General features: G+C 42.8%; 1 protein-coding gene across 3 annotated transcripts in view; it reads left to right on the top strand.

The window, feature by feature from the left end:
- RAB27B (RAB27B, member RAS oncogene family) overlaps positions 1–19755 on the top strand; it is a 567811-nt gene that overhangs the window by 16313 nt on the left and 531743 nt on the right. Inside the window, exon 2 of one of the 3 annotated variants that reach the window (XM_069627004.1) lies at positions 17445–17496. The exons of the other annotated variants lie outside the window; for them this stretch is intronic. The gene's annotated coding sequence lies outside the window, so the exon portion shown is untranslated. The remainder of the gene's footprint in view (positions 1–17444; positions 17497–19755) is intronic. 3 annotated transcript variants of the gene reach the window in all.

Genomic DNA, 19755 nt, shown 5'->3' on the forward strand with positions numbered 1-19755 from the left:
CTCCTCTCTCCCACCTCTCTCTGACTTCTTCTCTCTCCCGGCTGATCTTACCCTTTCCTCCCTGTCTTCCTCTCTCTCTACCAGTCTAGATAAACTTTATCCTCTCTCATCTTTCCTACCCGTAGACCTTCCCAACCCTGGCTCTCCCCTCACCTTCTGTCTATGCGTCATCTCCTACGCCGCCTTGAGCGACATTGGCTCAAATCCCCCACTCTTTCTAACCAAACCTCCTACTTTTCTTATCACTTTCTTTATGACTCCTGCCTCAACTCCGCTAAGCGCTCCTACTTCTCTAATCTTCACTCCCAAATCTCTCACCCTCGTCGTATTTTTCAAACCCTTTCTCGTCTCCTCTCTCCCCCCACTCTGGATCTCTCTTCAAAATCGCCTCTCTCTCCTTCTGACTGTGTTGAATTCTTCTCCTCCAAAATCCTTTCTTTTTGGCAAAAAATTAACTGTTCTCATTCCTATTCCCCCAGCCCCCTCTTTCTACCCCACTTCGACCTGCATGTCTGAATTTTCTCCAATCTCACCCTATGTTGCCTCTCTCCTAACCAAATCCCACCTTACTGCTGCCCCTTCTGATCCATCCCAACCCTTCTTATTCCTAAGATTTACCCCCCTCTAATTCCCTACCTTACTTCCTTCTTCAATACTTGTCTCTCCTCTGCCATCTTCCCTTCTGCTTTCAAGCACGCTACTATTATCCCTTTACTGAAGAAGCCTTCTGCCAATCCCCTCCTTGCATCCTATTGTTGTCCTATCTCACTTTTACCTTTTCGCTCTAAAAATTCTTGAACGATTAGTCTATTCTCAGCTCTCGACCTTTGTCACTAATCTCTCTCTCCTTCCACCCTCCCAATCTGGTTTTCGCCGTAAACACTCCTCTGAGACTGCCCTCACCATGTTCTCAACTCCCTCCTTACCTCACGCTATGCTAAACAATCCTCTATCCTCATCCTCCATGACCTCTCGGCTGCTTTCGATACTGTTGATCACCCCTTACTTCTCAATATTATTTCCTCCTGTGGTTTCAAAGGATCTGTCCTCAACTGGCTTTCCTCCTACCTTTCCCACCGGTCTTTTGCTGTATCTTGGGGTGGTCATACCTCCCCTACTCTCCCTCTGGATCACGGCGTTCCCCTCGGGCCCTTCCTATTCTCTCTTTACACTTCACTCCTCGTCCCTATTTTCCCTTCCTTTGGGATTTCTCATAATTTCTATGCTGATGACACCCTGCTGTTTCTCTCCTTTTCTTCCTTCTCCCCTGACTTACACCTAAATCTCTCTTCCTATCTTACTGCAATTAAAAACTGGATGTCATCTCACTACCTATTTCTCAACACGGACTAGACTGAAGTCTTATTCTTTCCTTTTAACACACTTCCTCCTCCCTCTTCCCCTCCTCCTATTCATTTCCCCCCTTCTAATCTTCCCATCTCCACCCATGCTCGTAATCTAGGCATTCACTTTGACTCTTCCCTCTCCTTTACCCATCATATTTCCCTTACCTCCCGTTGTTGTCGCTACCACCTCTTAAATATCCGTAAAGTTCGCTCTTCTCTCACCTTCCATGCCACCAAACTTTTAATATCCTCCCTCATCTTTTCTCGCCTTTTCTATTTGTCTTCACTCTTCTTTGGTCTCCCTGCTTCCCATCTCGCCCCCCTCAAGTCTCTTAACCACTCTGTCATCCACACCCTCTGTCTTCTCACTCCTCAGGACTCCATCTCCAACTCACTCTCTTACCTAGGCTGGCTTCCCTTCCACTCCCAACTTAAATTTTCAATTTCTTTGCCTTGTCTTTAAATCTCTTCATGACCTTGCCCCTCCATATCTCTCCTCTCTTCTTTCATTCTATACCCCTTCTCTCTCTCTTCGTTCTGCTGATCTCTTCTTACTTTGTGTTCCCCCTCCCCCTTGTGCTTCTTCTCGCTTCCGCTCCTTTCAACTTCTTGCCCCTTTACACTGGAACTCCCTACCTCTCTCTATCAGCTCCATCCCCACCTATTCCTCCTTCCGCACCTCCTTGAAATCACTCCTTCTTCATTCCCTTCCCTGATAACTTTTTCTCTATCACCTTTCTCTCTCTCCCTCTGTCTTAGTTCTCTCCACCTCCCCCCTTCACTCCTATTCAATCCTAAGTCTTTCTCTCATCTTACTGATTCACTTTTCTCCTTACTCACTCTCCCCCTCTTCCTTCCCCAGTCCCTCCTCTTCTTCATTCTAGTATGTAAAGTGCCCTACTTACTGTTTTGTTGGTTTGATTCATACATATTTTTATTTGCTTCTCCTGTTTTCATGTTCGATGTACTCTGTTGTTATACTGTAAAGCGCTTTGGATTAAAACGCTATATAAATAAAATAAATACAAATACAAATAACAGAAATACCAGAAATAAAAAACAAATAAACAAGTGCTGCACACATGACAACACACACAGCCTTGCTCATATGGCATTGTTAATTCACACTGCCTGTCGTCGTGGAATACACCACCATCAGGATGTCCATATTGTAGCTACAGGATCATTCAGCATGTGACACTGTGTGTCAGTAAATGAGGGATGGGAGTGCTCTATTCACTGTAACACCAAGACGATGGGAGCGTCAGAATCAGTATTGTAAGGCAGTACCTATCTGGTGAGATCCTAAACTCCAGAAAGGCTTGACATGTTGCTATCCCAACAACACCCTTAGTGTTCCTTCCTTATAATGTGAGTAGTAGGGCAATGTGTCATGAGTGAGTTCATCTTGTGATATGATAGGTTATTTATAACGCGCTTAATACCCAGAGGTTTCTAAGCGCAGACTTGGTGATCTAGCCTGCGGGTGCTCCGTGTTATCTTGCTTCTAAGACGAGCACGTTGCCCTTGAGCTATCCTCCCGAGTCTCTTGTGCTACCTAAATAATTAGGACTTCTCACATGTGGCAACTGTGTACATGCGTAATTCCTGTTTTTGTTTTTTTTTAAATGACGCACTATATTTTTTGTGTGCTATTTTTAACAATAGAATTGCAGTTTCTTTTTGAGAGTAAATCCATGGCCTATCCTGGCCATGTCAACACCATGCTTATATCACCATTGTCCGTTCTTGAACTTTTCCCTGCATGTAAATATAGCAAATTGTGGCTTGGGGGACAAGGGAGCAAACCAATAGCAGGATTATAAATCTTCATAGACACCATTTCTGAAGGGTCTTCCATGGTGGGCGGCTCCATCCAAGGAGTGGTCCAGCAGGAATTTTGTCCAAGAAACCTTAAAAAGTAAGGTTTTTTCGGTTGTTTGATTACTTCTTTTGCTTTATTTTTAGCTTTATATTTGCAAAAAATCTTCTTAAAAGTATAACATGTTGTGAAACATAATTGTGCAATGTTTCATGGAAACATAATGAAGACACATGTGATGAATTCAAAAAGACTCAGCAGTATTAATGGCTAATTGTCAAATTGAACATGTTCATGCTATAACTAAGAACATTATGGACTCCAAGTTCCATATTGCTCTTAGTACTGGGACAAGGAAGGGAGATTCAGAGTTACCAGACCGTAGTATGCTGTCTAGTGGTTGTAATAACCCACACTGAGCGGGACCTTTATAATGTTTAAAGGACGTTCAGGGACAGGTTAAGGGGAGGAAGCAGGGACAGCAGGAGTATCAGAAGCAGTGTGAAGCAGAACTTTGTGTCGCCGCTTTATGCAGAGCAGGACACAAGCAAACAGTGAGTTGAGCTTATCGAGGTAACACTGTGGTGCTCCAATACCGACTGCTTTGCACGGAAACAAATTTTGAATACTGAATAGTTGAATTTAAAAAAATTGAATGTAATGATTCAAAAGAGAGGGGAGTGCACAGAGTCAGAAAAAAACACTGATTCATGCCGAAAGGCTCTTCTTGTGGAGTCAGGTTACACCCCCGGGAAGATCAGAACGTGCACTTTACCATGAGCCACTGGTTACATTAATCAAGTGGATAGCCCTGTCCATGTTTCTTCATTATCTCAATTCAGATCATCGCCATGAAATCAGCACTTGTCGTGACTATAGTGAAATAGGACTAGCAACCTGATGAGAACTTTTTCAGGCATACATAATTGACATAGCCATGAAGACGCTCCCTAGCCTCGAAGGTTTATAGTGATAACATTGAATGCAAAACTTTGAATGCAAAAGCCTCGAAAAAAAATACATCGAAAAATTTTTCCAATTTCTTTTAATGGGGGGTCCACCCCCATCCCCTTTTTCTACCCCTTAAAACCCTTTTTAACAAAAAAATAAAACCTTTACCTATAAAATAAATGCATTTTTTCAAGGCTTTTGCATTTGATGCTTTTGCATTTGATGCATTGTATTCGATGGAATCACCGGATGCTGCCTCGAATGACGTAAAGTTGTGGGCTACACGAAACACGTGTCAGCTTTTTTTGATAAATATATATGTGGACCAAGTGTTTGTCTAATTGGAGAAAATAAACTCAACACAAGGAGAATACGATCTCTGATGATATCTGTGTTTGGGATTTGTCAGAACGGACATTGTTATGACGTGATGATTATCACAAGAATCGCTTCATTCCTCATTTTGTGGCTACTGGGAGAAACATGAATTTGGTGCAATGGAGGTGTTAGTGATGCTAGTGTTTAGGGGCAGATTATGACCTGCATTGTCCAAGCCAAAAAAAGGACTATTCATAAATAAAGTGAATACGACTTATGGGTGAGAAAAGGCCCAATAGGAAAACACTGTAATCCGCATTGCCGAAACCAAAGAAGAGCATATATAAAATCAAATTTGGTTTACCAAAGAGGAACATTAAAATAAGGGGCCTTATTTCCTGCATTGCCAAAGCTAAGAGATGGCAGGGCAAATTGGATGTGGCAAATTTAAATTTGTAAATCACGTTGTCAACAGCCAGTGGGTTGTGCGGAAAGATGTCAGAGACAGTCAGAGACAGCAGGGGAAGAGGATCAAGGGGGAGAGAATTGCAAACTGCATTGTAGAGGGCAACCGAATCAATGTAAGAATCATTGTCCTCTTGTGTATGAAAGAAGTTGTAAGCCAATTGTGTTTCAAGTCAAAAGACTTACTCCAGAAGATGTTGGTGGTTTAACTTTCCCAAATAAGAAGTTAAATGTGGAAAGTTGTGAATGGGCCTTATCATACAGTATGAGTAGTAGTATTGGGCGTTTTATCCTGGCAGGCGACTATACTAGGAAAAGGACAGTTAGTGGTTAGTCCTGGCAGGTGAGTGGACCAGGAAGAAAAGAAGCTGAAGTACTGTACCTGCGGTAGAAGGTTCAGCTTGAAGTAGAAGGTGGAACATAATTGTAATTCCACCACTGTGTTTTGAAGAACTGTTTCATAACCATCCTGACTAAAGTAAAAATGCTGATTGGTCTATCCTGAGAAAGGAAGCTTTTGTCATTGACTTTCCAAGTTGATGAATGAAGAAAGAGACTTTGATTTGCCAGGTGGAAACTGTAACAACTTTGATAAGGGCTGAGAAACCTTGTGGTCACAAGGAAGTTCCCTTGCCAAGAAAAGGACGCATTGGATACAAAGGACTGTGTATTCCACTTGAAACTGAATTCAGCTTTCCTAAAAAGGGGAAAAAGGCCTAGTTTTTAACACAGCAGCAATGCAAAACACCCAGATTCAACTTTACTGATTTGTAACATTATTATTATTATTATTATTATTATTATTATTATTATTATTATTATTATTATTATTATTATTATTATTATTATTATTGCAGAAAATTGACAGCTACTAGTTTCGTGCTTCTCCCTGCTGACACCAGCCGACACCAACTAGAGCTGCTTCACACCGTGGAGCTGTCCTTAGCCTCTGGGTCCTTCACCAAGGGGGCTGCCAGATAGTGGCTCAATTCTCCAAAGGGAGCGCGGTGGGTGGTAGGGAGGAATGGAGGGAGGGAGGAAGGGGGAGGACAGGGAAGCATGGCCAAGGGGTGTGGGGGTGCGTGGATGCCAGGGGCTGCGGTTCTGGAAGCACAGTGAAATAAAATAATTAATTAATAAACAGAAATCATAGCTCTGGAGCCAGGCACAGCAGCGCTGGAGGCGCAGGTTGAGGTCCGAAAGGTTTGAGCCGAGGTGGCTACAAACAGCCAGACAACTCAGCCCAGCCAAGGAGGATCCGGTAATGCCAAGAATGGAGCTGGGACAGACTTGACCCTTGCACAGGAAACAGCCCGTTCTCCAATGGTAGCGCGGTGGGAGGGAGGCAGGAAGGGCAGAGGACAGGGAAGCGTGGACAAGGGGGGGTGGAGGGGCGTGGAAGCCAGGGCTATGGCACTGGAACCACAGCAAAATCAATTATTTAATTAATAAACAGAAGTCAGAGGCGCAGGCTGAGATAAAAAAAAAGTTTGATCCCAGTTGGCTACAGACAGCCAGATAACTCACCACAGCCAAGGAAGATCCAGACATGACCCTGAAGCTTTGAATGTACCACTGCCAAGTAGCTATCTGCAAGTTCAAAATCTGCTTTTATTAGTTTACAGGAAGCAGAAAGGTTGCATGGAAAAATAAGGGATGCTGAGGGCTATTTGATATTACAGACATGGGCAAGAGCATAGGCAGATTGGGTGACCAAACCCTGCCTCTGTGCTTCGGTTGGTGAATTTGAGGAGGAATCAACTAACAAGAAGAAAGGCTTTTTGTAGAGTGTTGTGTAACATGTTTCATAATAGAACCGGTGATCTCAGAATATACTGTTTGCCAAAGATCACAAGGCTGCCAAGTAATAATGGAATATATTTCCTGTGCAGGTTGTTTACATTCATTCTCTTTATTACAACAGAAAAAGTACGGATGTGCTGTTTGCCAATATCACAAGGATGCAATGTAATGAATCCCTCAAATCACAGTACTGACTTCTGTGCTGATTGATTTCTTCCTCATGAATGACACATGAGCTGAGAATATGCTGCCCACCAATGTTTATAAGAGCTCTCTTCATTGAATCCCTTCACCTCCATGTGCTGATTACTTTTTTTTCACCTCATTAAAAACAAGATCTCATAATATATTGTTTGGTCATGATCACAATATACTGTTGATCATGATCACAAAATATCACTGTAATGCACCCATCAATCTTCCAAAGCTGATTGCTTGTATTTCCTGTGTGTTATGATAGGCTATTTATAACGTGCTAAATACCCAGTGGTTGTTAAATACGGACCCGGGGATCGAGCCTGTGGTGCTCTGTGTCGTTTTGCACATTGCCCCTGAGCTATCCTCCCGAGACATCCCATGTGATGTGTGGTGTCACACCAGGCTCCTTGGAATATACCACATTGCTACACTATACCAATTGTCTGCATCTCTCAGTACTGATTGTTCTCCTGTCTTCCTGATGAAACTTCAGAGTGAATTACCTGTGGGTTATGCTCTTCTGAAAATCACAAGGCTGCAGTGCAATGAATACCTTCACCGCCAAGTTCTAATTGGGTCCCTTTCCAACTCATGAATACAGGAGATTTGTCCATTGTCCACGTTCAAAAGTCACTACTTAACCTGATTCATATTATTCTTTAACTGTAATACGAATTGTAACTTTGGAACTTATTGTTGTAAATTCAGTTGTGAAATAAGATGAGGCCTGTTCTCATGTCTAATTCAACTGCTAGTAACATATTGGGAGATTGCATGAATCGAGTTTGTCTTAGTTTAATTGGACAGGTTTTCAAACACACGGAAGACTGTAATGAGGACACAAAAGGCCTCAGGGTTCCCTTCCCCAAGTTCAAACACAGTTCCTCAAAATGTCCTCGGGGTACTCTTCCTCAAGTTCAATACAGTTCCACACAATGTTCTTGGGGTTCCCATCCCCAAGTTCAAAACAGTTCCACATAATGTTCTCGGGGTTCCCTTCCCCAAGTGCACAGCTCTCTTGACTTTCACTTCACATCCAATTCAGCTTTAGCAAATGGACTTTGTCAGGCTTTTCACCAGCTTCCTAATTTGCCTTTCTTTTAAACACTTGAACCTTTCTTAGGTAGTGCAGCTTCAGCCTCTTGACTTCCCTTGGTTCACTCAAAGGCATCTATTCGGTCTAGGCGTAGTTGTTGGACCACGCGGTCCACCCTTCACAGGTCACGCAACCGATAACCCTTGGCATTTCATAATTCATGGATTCTCCTGGGACCTCTTTGCCAACACGTTTCCCTTCTGCACCTGTGTCATAAGTCCACACACACTTTGGTTTCCCTTTAACAGCCTTTTGCCTTTGTCAACTTGTGACTTTCATACATTTCACTACATGGTATTTCAATTCATCACCACCTTGCTTACACACTATTCCATAGTGCCTTTCAATTGACTTTGCCAATTTGCTCGCCTCCTAGACATTCATTATGCTTGGTATATACTTTCACACAGTTCAAAAAAAGGCTTTCACTTCATTTTCAATGCATTCGTAGATGTATATCACTTTTCTTTCACCTGTGTGATATTTCATATATAAAGCACATTTCTTTCATTAGTTCGCTATTCAGTAAAGTAGAAAATAAGAAAATACTTGGGCGCTTGTTTGAATTTCAATATTTGTCATTAGGTCTCCAGACGCAATGTATTACACACTTTTACTTGATCGGCATCTTCTGTTGCTCAAACCAAGCCCCGGGAGCTCCCCGGTGTGAGTGATCTCTCCCTTTCACTCACCGTTGTTCGGCCACTCATCTGGGCAGATTGGTTTTCCTCTTCAATTCTTGTTTGTTCCTCCCTCTCTTTCTGGGAGCTCCGGCGAGCAGTGCTTGCTTTCTCCAGGCTTCCCAACAGGGGTCCGCAGCCTCTGGGAGACTCCTGTGTCCCCCTGCCAATGGGGGACACGTGGCCTAGGGATATGCAGAGCTCTTGAGTCTTGACCCTCTCTTGGCCCGCTCTGGCCACGGTGTCTTTCTAGTTTCCCTGCAGTTGTTGGCATCCTTTTCCACGGCCCTTCCTCTTCCTGTTCCGCCTCAGATTGCCAGGCTCTCCTGCCCAGCTGGATCTCTCTGTGCTTCTCCATGGCTTCTCTTTAAATACACCTGTGAACCATTAAGTGGCTGCAGGTGTAGGTCATTTGCCTGACCATGTTTACTTCTGTCAATGGGACATGCCTGACCCTCATAGTAGGACTCTATGGTGTTCTTCCTTGTTCCAGTACCAAAGTGGTGTGAAGTGGGCATTAGTCCTAGTTGCCTCTTCTTTGACCCAGTCTTAAAGGGATATACATATGGGGCAGCTGGAGTGTGTGGTGATGGCGAAGATTGATAATACCCTACAAAGGTAGTTGGAGGGCAGGAGATGTTCTAATAACTTCTCGATTTTACCAGAGGGGGTTAAGGTGGGAATATTCTGTCCATATAATAAGGTAGTCTTGTTGTGGTTTATTTCTTAGTCCCCTGATACTAGGGTTTTATTCAAGGGCTGGTTTGAAAAGAAGAACTGAGGGGGGTTTTGACAGTACCCTATAAAAGCCTCAGGGATTTAGGGTTCATTATGAAATTGAAACAGGGCATGCCGTGTCTCACCTAATGACATTCTCCTTCCAGCCCCCAAGGACTCTCCGTCCAGGTGATCCTCCCTCGCATATCCACCCCCAGGGTTGGGATCCAAAAGCGATTGCCCTTCCCTGGCCACCTGAGAGGAAAACCCAAGGCGAGTAGAGGGACGGATGCCCTCACGTTCCTCACAGTGCTTTGAGACTTGCTGGTAGGAGACAACCTGTTCCGCTTGTGTATCTACATTCAGCCATGCACACAGCAAATGTACATCATCATAAACATACCTCTCACCTGCAGGAAAAGGCTCTCTCTGCATTTGCATGGATTGAAGCCTGATTATTACATTATTCAACCATGCCAGCAGGGGCGACCACTGAAATGTGAAAATCAAGTTCCAATAACAAATACAAACTATCAATGAAGCAAGCAGCATGAATAACAATAAAAGCGAACATTATGTAATTCAGCATAATACTGCAATGCAAAATGTACCACGTATCATGGAAAAAAGAAGCTCTTAAAGGCAACGTTTGACAGCTCTCGCCAATGTACACAGTTCCACTCGGTTCTACATAAATGCTGCTGTTACAACAGAGCGTTCACAACGATAACGGCCCTTCCTCTTCCTGTTCCGCCTCAGATTGTTCTTCTTCACAGAGCTGCTGCTTGACACCAGGGCCCTTCAAATATTTAACTTTAAGAGCTCTGTCAGAGATAGCAAGCTCTCCCTAGCAAGACCGGAACATGTAAACATAATATATAAGAAGAAATGCAGACAGAGTTCCCTACCCCCAGGTATATCCTGCCCCATGATCTGATTGGTTATTCATAACGCGCTTAATTCCCAGAGGTTTCTAAGCACAGACCCGGGGATCGAACCTGTGGTGCTCCATGTCGTCTTGGTTTCAAGTCGAGCATGTTGCCACTGAGCTATCCTCCCGAGACATGTGGATACAGCTATTGCCTATTCCTGACACAGGTCCAACAATCATCTCAATAGGACAGCAAAGTAGAAGAGTCGTCTTTTCATCTGTGGACATCTGTGAAGTTTGCCCCCTCACCTGCTACACGTACCCACCTAAGCAACCCTGCTTTCCCAACAGTCTACCCTTATTGCGTCACCTACGTCAATTCGAAACAGACATGGCTACATAATGGGACCCTGTGTCGCTGTATCAAACAGAAACATGCAAACATCCAATCAAACCTCAAACCTAAGTTCAAGTGTGCTATATGCAATGCGCTCTCACGCAAAATGCAACTCTAGCCGCTGCAACGAAAGCATGGGACGGCCGGAACCCTGTTACATCCTATTCATGCCACCATTAGATTGAAATATTGCGCTGTACTCGCCCAAGCAGAATGTCAGGCTCTGTGCCTCAAGCATCAGTGAACAAAGCCTTTCCCGGGTACACCAAGTCCATGAAAACAGGCACAAATGAACTACGCGCTTCAGATACATTTTCCAGTCTTGAAAATGTTTGAACCCTTAAGTGAAATCTAAAATCGCCATAAGCATTACTTAGGTATGGTTTCGAGGAATAGTTATACATTTGGAATGGTTGTAGTAAAATCTATACTATCTCTCCCTCCAGAAATTAAAGACTACAACGTTTTCACTTGACAAAGATTTCTTTGTGATGATTCATGATTGTGAAATAAAAAAGAACTATTTGGCAGTTTCATCAAATTGATGAACGAGGCAACGCAGTTGGTTTACAGTGTTATTAAGTTCACCGAACAGGCGCCTTCGAATCCGAGCAACTGAACGAGGACCATGGTCAGCCATGACGCGATGATTGACGGTCAAAGTTTCATTTTCCGGCCGCGTGATTTCCGGTTCATAAATGCGTGTGGGAAGATCAGATCTTGTGTGTGGCTATCTTCCCAAACCCGTGGCGATGTATCAAAAAGGCACACCATCTGTGGGTTTACGTGCCTCTACTTGGTGTGGAAAGTACAACTCGATGTGTCATATGTATTCTAATTAAGACATTTATACCATGGCAATCTATTTAAGTGCTCCACCCACTGCGTTTCCTGAGATCGCGAGTGGTGCTTGTGCAGGAATGCCAAATATTCCTTTTCCTATTCATAAAAATGGTCATTAAAAACGTCAATAGCTTTTGTTTTTTTGTGACAAAATGTGTCATTAAAGAAGGCCCTTTTCAGAGTAATTTAATAAAAAAAGGGCCTGCCAGCTCAAATGCCTTTTGCGCAGGCCGATCTTTTTCAACCACCGGATTTGCAGGCAGGGTAGGGGCTGTCCTAGGAGTGGTTGTTCCACATAAAAGGACATACATGCACCTGCTATGCACTTATAACTCTGGAATAAAATGCCTCCATCAGTCAGACCGGTCCGTTCTCGCCTGCACTTCAGAAAGGAAATTAAGCGCAAGCACATCAAAGAACTCACCCTCAAACACTCTTAGCTGAGCTGCAGATGGGCCCCACCCCCTTGGGTTTCCTGTTACCCCGTTCCTGTAAACTCTGTTACACCTCCCACCCCCTTTATTGGTGTACAACACTCCAGTGCTTGCCAGATATGTTTGCACCAAGGAAAACTCACACCTTCATAGTGATGCAAAAGGAGACACCCTTTGATGTGAGGGAGTTGCTTCAGCAGTTTCTCCAATGCCTCCCCCACCCCATGTTGTAGGCCAGGAACAGGGAGTTCTGGTAAAGATTAAACTATTGTAGTGGTTGCCGAGGACATATCAACAAACCAAGTCTACATCAGAGAATTGAGTGGATTGGAAAGATCAGCTAGCTACAAGGGAACCCACTTAAAATTATGTAGAGGTAAGACTCGGAAGCCTTTTAAAATATAGATTGTGTTTGAGTAGGCCCAGAGATGTTAGGGGTTGAAGTTGGTGAACTGATGTGTGGACCAAGTTAATGCCCAGATTAACGCAGTTTTTTGTGGTTTTTATCACAGGTGATAATTTTAGTTTAATGTTTGGCTTAGCCTAATACTCCCTGACAGTTATATTTTTGATCCTAGAGAGGGAGGGGATGGGGAAGACAGGGAAGGGCCCTGCACATCCGTATCTAGAAATAGCATTTTGAGCTAATGGGTGGTTTGTCATTTTTTGCAGTGTAAGAGAAGAAATAAGGAGGAAAGTGGTTTCTGCAATTAAATCAGACCCAAAAACATTTTTGTGAAATATGAATAGTGACTGAAGCAACAGTTCCTGAAGAATATTCTCCACAATGAGGATGGAAGAACAGAAACATGTTGGGCAGTAGAAAAGGGTTGAAGAAAGTATCGATCACCTTCTATATCCAGACTCTTATTCTATAGTGGTGATGGAAAGGAGTGGGGGTATAGCACAAGAAAGTCACTTAAGCATTTTAATCAATTGATGCTTTTTGTACTTAGAGTTGTGAATGTTCAGAGTTTTATTAGAAATTGTGTAGTTATATTTATGAATTGTGTTTTATAAAATGTCTTTGAATACAATTTTTATGCATTATTTATGATGAAATAAAAGCAGGTTTGGGTGTGATTCCTCCTACCCAGGTTATTTGGTAATAGGTTTAGTAGCCTTTATGCTGCACAGGGTGACAAACAAGAGTTTTACTCTTGGTTTTCTTATTTAAAATTATACTTAACCATATGATTTCTGTTGGATATAGTTGCCGATACACCGGTCCCCATTAAATGAAATATTGAACTATATACAATGCGCCATTTCCCCCAATGCGAGACTTGTCGAGTTGCCTGTAGGTGATTTATTTCCTTTTTCCATCGCTGATATGCCTAAAGAAAAAGCAACTGCCCCCCTTCACTCTTTCCACTGTGTGACACTAGGCAAAAACCGCTCTGCTCATGCGCTCTTGCCCAAGCCCAGTGCATCGTGATTGAAAGTAAGCAGACTTGTGTCATCACTCATACAGTATGCACCTAATTTCACGGCTTGCATGGCCGAAGGGAAAGGTCAAGTGAAGGGTAACTATTCTACTTCCACACTAATGGGCACGTTTCAACTCCCCCCCCCCGTGCCATCCATATCATTTTAATTTCCTTTTTTATATTTTAATTGCTCTTGTAAATTTAAACCTTAAAGGACCGGGTCAAGACAGATATCCCCTGTTTATCACCACTGCTTCAAGTACTGTTAGTAGGCTTCTTTATTTTTAAAAGGCATGCTGCACGTCTTCCAATAAGTCATCTGGCATTTCCAACCCTATTTCATTGGAGTAAATGTGCCACTTTGATATGCAGATGTTGACCTCCTGCAGATACCTTGCTGCTGGCTTCAATCGCTTGCAGGTGTTCACTCCTTTTGACAGTTCCATGTGTTAATATTTTTTGGAAGAGTGGAGTTTGTGGCGGGACTCCCTCTCTCCTGCGCACCCTTTATTTGGTTGTTAGTTGAATTAGACCTGCAGCCAGAGTCATAGTTTGTCAAGGAACCAACTCCGAGGTTCCTACTGTCTAGAAAGATTGTGGGGGGAGTGACAAACTTTTGGACTGGAAAGGCGCTGGTTGGGTTTGATAGTCCAGTATTTGTTTGTAGGTAGTTTGCACAAGAAAATAGATGGTCCAGGTTGTTGGTGTGTTAAACATGAGATTTATAGGTTTATTCCTTGTTATAATCAGCACCAATGAAAGACATCATTGGATGTAAATGTAATATTCATAACATGATGATATGTTACACAGCCGACGCGCGTTTCAACCTAAGTCTTTTTCAAGGCCAATTGGGTTTGGTGGTTGAGTTTTCAGGTGGAATGGGCTGGTCCTCCCAAGTGTGGGTGCCAGAGGGCTGAATAGCCGTACTTGGCCGGGTTCGGCAATGCTGTTGTGTGGAGTCGTGGATCGGCCGATCCACGACTCCACACAACAGCATTGCCGAACCCGGCCAAGTACGGCTATTCAGCCCTCTGGCACCCACACTTGGGAGGACCAGCCCATTCCACCTGAAAACTCAACCACCAAACCCAATTGGCCTTGAAAAAGACTTAGGTTGAAACGCGCGTCGGCTGTGTAACATATCATCATGTTATGAATATTACATTTACATCCAATGATGTCTTTCATTGGTGCTGATTATAACAAGGAATAAACCTATAAATCTCATGTTTAACACACCAACAACCTGGACCATCTATTTTCTTGTGCAAACTACCTACAAACAAATACTGGACTATCAAACCCAACCAGCGCCTTTCCAGTCCAAAAGTTTGTCACTCCCCCCACAACCATGTGTTAATATCCCTGCAAAAATATCACCATACAAAAATATTGCCGTATTTTGCGGCAATATTAAGGCATGGAACCTGCGGGGGACAGCCCCACAATCCCTGCATTATTTTTTAAAGGACCGAGAGACACCCCTGCAGCCCCCACTCCCATAAACCCCAAAAATGAACCCCCCCCAAAAATATTGCCTATGGCCATTCCAAACGACCATATATACGGTGATATTTTTGGTGGGGAAAATATGTAGTGATACCCTTTTGACATGGCAATGCAAGGTGAGATCTGCAGCTGTGCTTCTAGGGATGTTTTTACTACACCTCCCCTGACCACTCACCATTAACTATGCTGGCTGGGGCTGGTGGGAACTGTAGCCAAAAACATCTGGAAAGGTGAAGATTGTAGGTGCCTGTTTTGTGCCATAACAAGAGCGCCATTCCTAATGCTAGGTTATGTTTCAAATGCTTTCAGGTATGCCCTCTCACTTGGTGAATGCTGTGGTGTGTTGACCTACAATAGTGGCATATTTTGCTCTGCAGTGACCATAAATCTGCCATTGGGAAGGACTAGGCTACCCCTGTGTTTTGACAGAACAAAAGCTGCATATTTGAGAGTTTAGCTCATCATAATTAAATATTAAGTCATTTTCAATTTGAATGTTGTTAATGGTAATATAGACATGTTCAGAAAATCAAAATGTCAAGTGTAAAATGGTTGCATTTTTAATGTTGCTTTGAACATACATGGGAATGTCATGTATGCGGCCCTCCCTTCCAGCTCCATCTATGAGCATAGGCGCTGGCCGGAGACTGATATCAAAGGAGCATTAGGGAATTGATTGGCAATCACAACAACTTCAATGTCTTTGGTTGAGGAGGCGTACTACAGCAATGTTAACAACTGCTTTCCTGGGAAATGAAATGAAGGTGCCAGAGGTCTAGGGTTCCTGGGAGACAATGGCCAATTAACTAGAGTCCCATTAAAGGGAAATTACCAAGTCACTGGTAGGGCAGTAGTATGAAGTAACATGTGAAAGTGCCTCCGCTGTAAGAGCAGTCAAAGGTGAAGAGGTGAGAGAGTTCAAGTGTGGCACTAGAGGGTAGGATGGGACAGAGACATAATACAAAAAGTAGGTTTTGCTTCCTCAGATGTGCTGTAAATAAGCTCAACATCCAAGAACGCTGCTGATTGTGTTGCCAGTGAGCTGGGGGCACCTGTGGAGTGTACACCATATACTGTACCATATCATGGAGTGCTGGAAAAAGATTTTCGTTTGGTCGTTAAATACAATACACACTAAATAAATGTCCCATGTGTATAATGTATGAATGAATGTCTTACAAGTTACAACAGCAGATAGAAACTGGGACCCAGTTGATAGTGGGGTTCACCCAATAGATGAGGCTTACATCAGGTTTAATCTCTGATCCTAGTCTATCATGAGTATACCAAATAGCCATTCAACCCTGCCAGGGACATATTCTCCCCCCTTTCAGCATGCCTGCACCAGAGCTAGTTCTTCAAAAATTCCTTAAATGCTAAGGATCATCCCTTATGTTGAAAACATTCAACATTATGTGTTTTACTGACCTTTGCAACTGTACGCGCTCTCCCCTCTGCTTCTCTGCTCTTTTTTCACTGTTTTCATTTTCTGTTCTCTTCTCCTCTCCCTTTCCCCTCTTTGCTCCCCCCTCCTTTACTTTTTCTATGCACTTACTCTATCAGAATTGTCCCTGGACCTAGTATGATAGTAACACATGTTTGTCTCCTCCCACCCTCCCTTACTTGTTATTCCCCCCTCCCCCTCCAGCACTATCTGAAATGTCGTCAGTCTTAGTACGATAGTCACTTGTTTTGTTCCTCTCCCTCCTTTTTCCTCCCCTCTCCCTCACCTCATGTAATTCTCCGGCTCTACCAGAAATGTCGTCAGGCCTAGTACGGTAGTCGCCTGTCTGTCCTCATTTCCTTCCTATATGTGTTTTAGCACTTGCATATCTGAAAAGTCGCCAGGCCGAGTACGATAGTTAATTTCACTTTCTTGTTGTTCATGGCCGGTAAGAATGATTTTGTATTTTCCCTTGTTCTCACCCTTGCTGTGAAGCGCTTTGAACCACATTGTGTATAGGCGCTATATAAATAAACTATCATATCATATCAAATCATAAACGGGGTCTCGAAAGGCTGTACACGATCAGTATCAACGATTGAATGTGGCCCAATCAGTGCTGACATATGTGGTCAATTTGGCTGATAAAAAAGGATATTTTCTGAAAATGCTAATGCACATAGTACAGGGGGTTCCTACAGTTGCTGTATTCTTTACCTATCTTTTACTTCTTACACTACTCCCTCCTTCCCTCACTCCTCATTTTATATAGTGTCATCCTGGGGCCCTGTGAGTGCTGTGAAGTGCTCACTGACATTGTAAGCTTTCAGTATTGTAAAACAATAATATCAAGATCATCAAGCACACACGCAATTTAGTTGGCAGGGTTATGGTTGATAAGATTTGTTTTTCCTCTTGCTGATTGAGTTATGGAACCTTGGGGCCATTACTAGGGCATTGTTGCTGGATTAGATCTCTCTTGGTGGTTGGTATTGGGTGATTTCCCTTCTGATGCATTTCCCACTTTTTGAAGTGAAACCTCCATTTTGTCAGGAACCAGTGCCGTGTTCACAGGGCTCTGGTGATGTGTTTGTATCTCTTTATGTCTCATACGCAGGCTCGTTTTGGACTCTTTGTAACCTGTTGAATAGTTATTCCGGAAACCAAAGGTAAATGCTTTTGGAGTAATCTAGTCACAATAGACCACTAAATGAACAGCCATGGTTTTGAGCATGAAGATCAGGTAGGGCAGGATGTGCTGTTCCTCTTAAAACTGGAAAAGAACTCCTTGATGATTTCTGATTAACTGTTTACATAACTTTACCTTATGCACAAATGCAGCCTGAATAGTCATATTTCCAAGGCAAACTTAATTATTCAGAAATTGATGGCTATGAAATGAGAACTCTATCGCTTCACAGCATATGAACTCTGATAATTACATAACACTGTTGTATTCAAAGCCTTCCGCATGCTGTTTTGTTAGATGCAAGGAAGTGCACTGGGAAGGCAGTCCTAAACTATATCCCATATATCCAGGATTACAATTGATGATAGATTCAATGGAAATGCTTTAATTTAGTAAGGCCTACAACTGCCAAGCAACATTTTAAACACAAGTCAACAAGATTATGTATGCTTAGATAATGACTGTTTTAAACACACAATAAAATGGAACCACAACATTTTAATGGAGAGAAGATCAAGAGGCTAACGAAGAAAACAAGATTTCCTTTGCATTACTGTAAATGATAATTGCCGTTCTCCAGTGTAATTGTACTACTCTGTAAGGAGACACTGCAGACCTAGTTTACTGTAGGCTTCCCCACCGTGTACACGAACAACGGAGGCGCCAGTGTGAAAGTGGTTTGTGCTGCACATCAATATTTTAAAACAGGTCGTGAACTATTGAGTTGCTCCAAACCCATTATATCAAATACCAGGAGTATTGCTATCTATTTTCCAAGACGGCCACACTTAAATTATGAAGTCAGTCACTCACTTGTACTCTGGGAGATCCAGGCACCTAAAGCAAACTAGAAAAATGCATGTGGGGAAGCGAAGAAGTGTGGCCGCATTATGAGTTAGGTGGTAACGGTGAATACGGGTGCTTTTAACGTCCAGCTGGTTTTACCCTATGCCCTTATACGAGCTTCCAGATATTTACTTCATGCAACACTTTGGCGAATACTGCATCTGGTAAACACCACCTGATCAAGAGTTTTAATCTGCATAGGATTTATCTCAATTTATACTTCCACTCAATAGGAGGTCAAATATTTACTTAAAAAAAAATCAAACAAGCAAAACACCATTTGCCCTTTAAGTGAAGGCCTCAAAACTGTGCTAGTGGACACCCATTGAGAGTGAAAATGTATCTCACCACCTTTTCTGTATAATACACAGAAGGGTGATTACTAACCCAACTGCATGGTACAGCACTGTTAGGCTCTGATGCCGTATCTATGCTATCTGCAGCCCCAAAACAGGTATAGATATTGTTTTATGACACAGTGAAAACACAGTAGACGCCCATTAGCGGAACTGTAGCATGCTGCACCAGCAGTAAAGCCACAATGATGCTGAGACCCTGAGATTTCGGCATGCGATAACAGTAATTACTGCATGCATGAGTCCAAGCTTGCTGGACCTGCAATGAGCGTCTTTGTTATTATTGACACTCTGAAGGTGTCTTTGTGTGGTGGTGGCCAGTGCACATCACTGCCATATGAAGGGTTCCTTTTCACAGACTCTTCTACTATGCACCAATATTTGGTACGTTAGACTTGAGTCAGATGGTGCGGGCAACTAAGAATCTCATCAGCAATGTGTGTAGATCCAATTCCAGCTATCAACCGACGCTGCTTAATTTACACCTACTAAGTCACAAAAGGAAAAATTGGACCCCGATACGCACTAGAAGAAGCATGTGGATAAGCAAAGTTTCTGGAGGGGATAACAGTTCTAATGTCCCAAAAAGTATATGATTCTTCTTCCCATGGATTAAGTCGCTTTAATTGTGGAAAACCGGACGTACAGTTCTCTAGAGATGATATTGTATATTATCAAAAATATTTTATTGATAAATACTGAAATTCTCTGACGTTTACAAAATCAATTGAGGAAATTATTGAAAATCTATTACTATAACACACAAAGAACTAAACATCAGTTATTATTAAATATACGTACACACTTCATGGTTCTAAGGGATTCCCTTGACCACATTTACTTTGTGGCATTCTACTTGTAGTCTTCTATATTGCTTGTTACTTTCATTTTAATGTGGATCCTGAATACCCAGCCTATACCACGCCTCTACCTCCCTATACTACCTCTACACACACACTCGCACAAACACACACCCTCGTCTTGCGAAGATAGCTCAGAGGCAACGCGCTCGCCTTGAAAGCAAGACGACGCAGAGC

The sequence above is a fragment of the Ambystoma mexicanum genome, chromosome 6p (assembly GCF_040938575.1).
Source record: "Ambystoma mexicanum isolate Mex_15411 chromosome 6p, UKY_AmexF1_1, whole genome shotgun sequence".
Classification (NCBI taxonomy): Eukaryota; Metazoa; Chordata; class Amphibia; order Caudata; family Ambystomatidae; genus Ambystoma; species Ambystoma mexicanum.